This window comes from Sphaeramia orbicularis, chromosome 13 (assembly GCF_902148855.1).
Source record: "Sphaeramia orbicularis chromosome 13, fSphaOr1.1, whole genome shotgun sequence".
In the NCBI taxonomy this organism is placed as follows: Eukaryota; Metazoa; Chordata; class Actinopteri; order Kurtiformes; family Apogonidae; genus Sphaeramia; species Sphaeramia orbicularis.
The window spans coordinates 59,271-67,091 of record NC_043969.1 but is presented as its reverse complement, the minus strand read 5'-3'; the positions used below and the strand labels follow the sequence as shown (position 1 = coordinate 67,091).

Below are 7,821 nucleotides of genomic sequence, written 5' to 3'. Positions count from 1 at the left end.
AGGTCTCTTTCAGTGTCAAAACAGATAAAGTAATTTAAAAAACGAATTGATAATTTTACTACCTGACAGAACTGGAAAAACGAACCAAAAACACCCATTTTCTGAGACCGGATGTTGTCATTTTCAAGGAAAGAGCGCTAAGCCTAGGTCACAAAGATCATACGAACAATGGGTTTGTTAGAATCTTTCCTGTCCTTGCCTTAAAAGTGACAACAGCTAGTAGCAGAAAATGAAAAAAAAACCACAAAACAAAAAAATGGGTGTTTTAGTTCATTTTTCCAAAGAAAAACACCTTGAAATCCACTTTTAATTCTTCTATTTTAAAACGAAAATCAATTAACCACTAGTTTGTCTTTTGTCTCTGAAAAAAAAATCCAATTACCAAACTAGAAAGCACTTGGAGAGCGCAGACCTCTGCCAAGGCAGATCAGTGCGCCCCCCCACCTGATCACCACCAAATTTAATCATTTGTTCCTGTGCCAATATCAACATTTCCTGAATTTTTTATCCAAATCCGTCCATAACTTTTTGAGTTATGTTGCACACCGGACAGACAAATCAATGCCTGGCAAAAACAGAACCTCCTTGGCGGAGGTAAAGATACACTAACCACTAAGCACGGAAAAAATAAATAGGTAAAATGAAATGAGTGAGTACTATGCAAAGAGTATGTGGCATCATGGTGCAGAAGAATAAAGACTGATTGTGTAAGACACAAAAGACTGTCACAGTGGTAAGACACTGAGTGTAAATATTATTACTGTTGTGCAAATATTTAAGGGTATGTCCAGACAGGAGGTGCAGTCAGCCAGTGGTTCAGTAGTCTGATGACCTGTGAGGACCTGTGAGGACCTGTGAAGGACCTGTGGAGCGACCTGGGAGGACCTGTGGAGGACCTGTGAGGACCTGTGGATGGTCCAGGGGTCTTAGTACGTATTATCCCCCATCTGTTCTAAGGGTTGGCTTCTTCTTTGGTGCCCTCTTGCATCACGTATCATTCAAGAACTTTTCATTCACTTCGCAGCTTCTCTACTGATGCACGTGGATCGTGCATGCTCGTGTCTGCGTACGATACGTATCGGATAATCTTCCCATCCTAGTCTGCAGCCATAGAAGCTTTGGTCTGCCCCAGTACTGCCCTTCCTGTCTATTTCTGATACTGATACAATAGTATGGTTATCAGAGTAGTTCCTGGATATGACAGGACTTGGAGCATACTGGACGTTGTACTTTAACCCTTTCATGCACTGTCCGCTGAGTGGACAGTTCTTCTCCAGCTGTTCTCTTGTATATTAATGGGTTTGGTTGTTTTAGTTCCATATCAGCCAACACAGTGGACACTTCTGCACCATCCCATACACTGTAATTCAGATCATTACTGAATCTTTACTGTTCTTGATAAACCTGATCTGCACTAACATGTCTGAGTGTAAATCAATTGTTATTGTTAGACAAGAAGGGTTTTTTTTTGCACATTATCTCCATGAAGTGAGTAATTACTAGCATTAGAATATGTTAAAATGTGAGAAGACATCAGATTAGCAGCATTAAAAATGTTTTTATTTCATTGTTTTCATATCACTTTCTGATATTGGGCTTTAAACACATTTCTTTACTTCAAAAATTAAATGCTTGGATATTTTTGTAACTCATAGAAAAAAAAACTCGATCGCATTGTTTTTTTCATGGCTAAACACTGAAGAAAAAAATCTTGACTAAGGTTCTCATAATTCATGCATGAAAGGGTTAAGTACACTGTGTAGAATGTGAACAAGAAGGGAGTCAGTACACTCCCCTGTGGAACCCCAGTGATTCCCTGATGGATTGTGGTCTCCTGTCAGGTGGTCTGTGATCCCACAAAACAAAGGAGGGCTCAGGGGTAATCCCTGGAGACTGAGTATGGAGGGATGGACTGTGTTGGTTGAAACGCACTTGAAAACTTTTTCATTTTCATTTCATTTATTTCATTCATGGTTGTGCCATTTCATCAGGCAATATAATAATACATATTCTGCTTCCTGCCTCTGAAGAGTGCACAAAAATAACTAGCATTTAACAAAAAAAATGTGAATAACCTATACAAATATGAACATAGCTGAAATGTCTTAAGAGAAGTAGGTGGAATTTACCAATATTCTGCCTGTTATTAAATGTTTTGTGTATTTGTAGATCCACTGTGATCTGTGAGTTGTGATGCACATGTATAAATGATAAACTTAGACATAATATTGTGAAAATGTATTTTTCTTCAGAATTTTCAGGTTGTTCATATTTGCTCATGTTACGTTCAAGTACAGTTTATAGATGTAAACATTTTCATCATGGAATTTTACTTTTTCACTCAAAAACAGAGAAAACTTTGGAGATGACATTATTTCTAAGTTCTTATTCTATTATTCAGATTATTTTACTGGTCCGGCCCACTTTAGATCATATTAAGCTGTATGTGGCCCCAGAACTAGAATCAGTTTGACAGCCCTGGTGTAATGGTTAGCACACTAGACTTTGTCTTTAGTGATTGAGTTCAAATCTCAGTGAAACCTGTGTGCAGTTTTCTGAAAAATTAGAACTGAACTCCACATCAGTAAAGTCTCATTTATGACACAGATCTTGCATTTGTGTGATCAAATGAGTCGCCACAACACTGAACTGAGATACAGTATTAAGCTTTACAACCCAAATGTGGAATTTCATTGCTGTTTAAAAAGGAGCAACTGAAAAAACATGCAGAATTATATCTGACAGTGTGACAGTGACAGTTTTTGTGGCGTCTGTGTAAGTTGTCATTAGCCTCAGTCACTGTTCATCTTTAGTTGTTTTCGTAATTCAACTGTTTTATTCTTGAAAATGTTTCATCTCTCATTCAAGACACTTGATCAGTTTCCTTTACTGGAGGGGGAAAGCAGGCTTATAAACCTGAAAAGGGAGCAAGTGTAAAACTGGTGTTTCCTATTGTTTACAGGTCTTTGAACACAGCCTAATTCCTCCTGTTCCAGTGGTTCCATGGTGTAATGGTAGCACTCTGGACTCTGAATCCAGCAATCTGAGTTCAAATCTCAGTGGAACCTGAATTTAACTTCTTGCACTCAAATATATCGAGGAGGTGGTGCGTCATTGTCCGAGTCCTTCAGGGTTACTCGATTGCTCCCTGGTGAGTCCAGGTGTGAAAGGTTGTCTGTTGGGGGAGGCGTGGGCTCAAATCCCCCTTCTGACACACCTTTTCACAGATCTCACAGCTGTTCTTCAGTAACACCTCGTCATAGAACACAGTACTTCTAATGCAAAGTCCCTCATTAATCCACACTACTTCATGTCTGAGCTTCTTCCATTTGTGAAGTGTATCACAACAGTAGTGCATCTGATCCACATCAGAAGGTTATGTGTCGAATCCCATTGGAGTCAGAAACTTCCCTGTTAAACGCCTTCAGACCTTTCTCAACTCTTGAATACGTCCTCAGCTTCTTCCACCGTTTACAAGTCTTTGAGCACACGTGATAGGTTCAAGTACACTGTACCCAGAAGGACTTGGACAATGGCCCACCCTTTCTAAAGAGTCAGGATCAGTCCTCTACGACCATGACCACTGTTCCTGTTGCACAGCGATCTGAATGTGCATTTCCACCATTGACTTTTACGATCAAAGATGGCATTCACTGGCAACAGGACAAACTACGCAAATGTGGAAAAAGACTAGTGTAAACAGAAAAAGGCAAAATATTCCTGTAAAAGAAGTGCTGTGTAAAAGGGGCTTAAGTTTGGTGTTTCCTGTGTTTACAGGTCTTTGAACACAGCCTAATAACTCTTTCTTCAGAGGTTCCATGGTGTAATGGTTAGCACTCTGGACTTTGACTTCCAGCATCTGAGTTCAAATCTCAGTGGAACCTGCATGAAGTGAGAACTGAACTACACATCAGTAAGAGCTCATCTGTGATCTTGTGTTTGAGGCGTGTTAAACATAGAAGCACAATTACATGCAAACACCCATTTTACAGATTCATTGATGGTAAACATACTAACTGGATGCAGATGCGCTACTTTGCACCTTTGAAAGATGCAAACCTTAGTGCGCACTGTTAGTAATCAGTTTGTACATTTTTCTGCGAGTGCAATGAGTTTGCACACATTTTAATACACGCAAACCTTTAGTAGATCCGGCCCATTGGTGTTAATTGTAAATAGGGTTAGAGAAAATAAGTCTGAACTTCAGCCTAAACCCTATGGGTCGCATTTTATATGGAACAATGGATATGTTGTTTTTGTTTGTTGTTTAAAGTAATTACAACCGAATAAACTACTACTACTACTACTACTACTATTACTACACTGCCACCAGAAATAACATTACCAACTACGTTTTTAATGGCTACGGCAAAACTGTGGCACAAACCATGACAAATCTACAGACAGCAGATCATATCACAGTGGTTCAGCTGGTACATGTCTTGGCTAGGTTTTTTTTTTTTACTTTCATTATTATTTGGTTCTTTGACCCATGTCAAACTTTGTCTTCTGTCAATGAAGATGTAATAATAATAATAATAATAATAATAATAATAATAATAATAATAATAATACCATTATACCCCACTTTTGAATATCAAGTGTTGGAATTTTTCACATATTTTGGAATCAACCAAGAAAGTTGTGAATCATTGCATCTGGAAGAATATCTAAATATCCAGAAGAGTTTCTAATGTTTAAATGAAAGACACTTTTTCACAAAGTCAACCAAATACAAACACAAACGTATCCAGATTTGTCAGTGTCAGATTTGTTCTGCCTTAAGTGACAATACAGAACAAAATGATATAATAAACGCACCTGTAGACAGACGAACCCTGACAAGACGCTGGTCCAAGAGGGGAGGAGTTTCAGACTTAGTTTCCTTCGTGAATTGCTGAGATTGAGTCTGAAGATAAAATAAAAGCTGCAGAAACACAGGAGACAAGTTGTACAGCAAAACACTGCCTTCATGCTGCAGAGCAACTCTGAAATCACAGATCATATAAGACATAGTGATATTTCACTGGTTTCTTTAAAATAAAAGAAACGAAGAGAAAAAGGAAAATGCGATGGCTGTGAAGTGGTCAACAACAGAGGCAGAGTTTTATTCCAGACTGGACAAAAAGGAGGTAAATTCAAATACTTAGAGAATGAACGTCAGACATTTTCACACAACAAATTATGTTTACATTGTTAAGATTATATTTTTTACAACAAATCCTTAAATTTTATGTGGGATTACAATGTGTCACTGTTTAATAAATAGTCACAGCTATGAACACTTCTTATATTACTGATTATTATTTTGATTGTTAAATAAACAGGTGTTTACTGCATTTGGATTATTGGATTTGAAATAAAAGTTTGAAAAGTTATGAAATGTTTAGTCATGTTTTTAGTGACTGAAATAATGAACCAATTCTCTGCTGCTATTGTCAGATTCATCCACAAACGAACCAAACTTCAGACTCCAAAGTGAATCCAATCCAACATTTATTAAAACATTAAAGCCAAAAGAATAATACGAATGCAGAACACTTAAATCAACACATAAAAAAAACACATTTACCAAGAGGAAACGGATTAATAAAAATGTGCCTGAAAAATTGGTTTTTTTCTTTTTTCTTCACAAGGGCAGAAGTTCAGAGGGTCAGACAGTCCTGCCTTCAGCGTCTCCACAGCTCAACTCTTCTGTAACGACACAGGAAGGATGGAATCACACCCATCAGACCTACACTGACACTCTGATTCAACTGTCCAGATGTTCAGTCACTGACCCCTGGCTTAATGAAACCATGAACCCAGTGTAAACCACATCTATTGGAACTCGCATGTTGTGGTGTTCAAAAAAATACGGGATTTCAGAGTTATGAGTGTTTTTAACATATAATGGGTTAGATCCAAATAGTTGCCAGAGTGCTGAAATCATTATGCTTTACCGACACAGTGAAAATGCTTCTTCAAGATGACATGCCTGGGTGTTTGGAACAGATATGCATCCAGCTATATTTATAATGTGGTCTGAGCAGCATGCTTCAGTGGTTGTGAATTTATTAACATTCTAAAGCAAACTAACTGAAACTAGTCAAATTTGGTATTGGGTAATGAAATGGGAAATGAAGGACTGGAGATTTTGTTACAAAGCTTCTCAAAATGAAGCCAAACCTAGATGTGAGGTACAGTGAGCTTCAGTTTGTAATTATGGCGAATCAAACATGAAAAAAGTCACCGTGCACTTGGCATGAGAAGTGTACTAGTCTGATGTGTAAAGAGTTGACTGTTTCCAGATCAGTCCAGAACCACCAGGAAACGCCTGGTCAAGATCAAGTTTCTTAGGTTTTCATAGGATGTGGTAGCAAAATGTTTTCACATCTTTGATCCCTGACTGTCAATGTAGAACTGCCATGTCCAAAAGTAACATGGCATAGAAGAGACAGCGTAGTGTGCCAAATCCTAACACAAGTTATCTGATGACACTTTACATTTAGAGCTGGTCCAGACCACACTCTTGATAAGTTAATTCACAGAAACCCAATAGGAGGAGCTGGACTGGAGATGGTGGGGGGCGTGGCCAAGGGAGGGGTGGAGGTGTGTGGGGGGGTATAGCGACAATCACAAAAAGCTTCACTGAGGAAGGACGAGTCTGAAAGTCAGGAGAGACTTTCTAAAACCTCTGTTCATCATTAAACGCAGAGTTAATCAAAGATACTTATACTATACTGAAGTGCATTCTGGGAAATTCAGTGTACAGGTCAGCATGATTCTGTTAATTTGAAAATGTACTTTAAAATGAACAAAAGTGTATTTATGAAAAGGATTTTATCTCAAATCAAGCCATCTGTCATAACAGTCAGTCTACAAAACGTCAGGATATGTCATGGAGAAAGGGCTAAATCGTAAACTACGTTAAAGCCAAATTTATTCATTTATTTTTTAGAGTCTTATTATACGTAAAACACTTACTTCAAGTTTTTATAGGCCTCACCAAATTACAGTCCAGGAGTAATGAAGAAAACTGCAGAGCCATTTCACTTTACACTCAGATCATGTTGGATTTGTACTTAATCTGTACCATTTGTTCGAGTTCATGGCTGACTACTGTATGCAAATGACTTAGAGTGTATCTTTTATGGCAAAATCAAATCAAAATGCCAAGGCATGTCAAGTTAACCCTTTGAAGACTGTCATTATAACTGGCCGCCTAGACGTCTTCATGTTTTATTTGCAATAAAAGTATCAGAAAATCAGGAAGAACTTAACTTTCTAAATCTGACCATTCAATATTCTAGACACTGTGGATGTACCTGAGTGAATGTTCTCCCTGACATTAGAAGACTGAGGAGCAGGAGCAGGACTGTTTATGCTCAGAACATAAACTAAAAGAAACAGAAAAACTCTGCTCAGATTTGTCTGCCTCTCCAGAGAGAAAACCTGTGGCATCTATTAGCCTGGAGTGACAATGGTTACAGTGGAGATAAAGGCTGTGGAAAGTGTGCACCACGTTTTGTTCATCAATGAGCAGACTGATTTTACATTTCCTCAACTTATTTTTGACATAGTGGGAAAATGTCAGCCCTAAATTCCTGAAAGTGTTAATGCACAAGCGGCAGTGGATAGAAAAGCTCAGGCTGTCGGCAAAACGACTGGTTTGTAACTGAGCTGAAGCTCCAAGGTGAAGCCACTGCAGAACTATTCAAATGGTAACAGCGCTGATGAGGGGCCAAGTCCCCAATATATTTTTTTCTGAAGTCAGTCTGGTCTCATGTGCTTCATTTGGAGCCTCTAGTAAACATTCCAATTCCATACATATCACATACA

The 7,821-nt window shown here is 38.3% G+C and overlaps 2 non-coding genes across 2 annotated transcripts; both read left to right on the top strand.

Annotated features, from left to right (window-relative positions):
• Positions 1-2,997: 2,997 nt before the first annotated feature.
• On the top strand, positions 2,998-3,068 carry trnaq-cug (transfer RNA glutamine (anticodon CUG)). The gene has a single exon. It is a non-coding gene; the product is annotated as a tRNA-Gln (tRNA).
• Positions 3,069-3,812: 744 nt separating this feature from the next.
• On the top strand, positions 3,813-3,884 carry trnaq-uug (transfer RNA glutamine (anticodon UUG)). The gene has a single exon. It is a non-coding gene; the product is annotated as a tRNA-Gln (tRNA).
• The last annotated feature ends 3,937 nt before the right edge of the window (positions 3,885-7,821 follow it).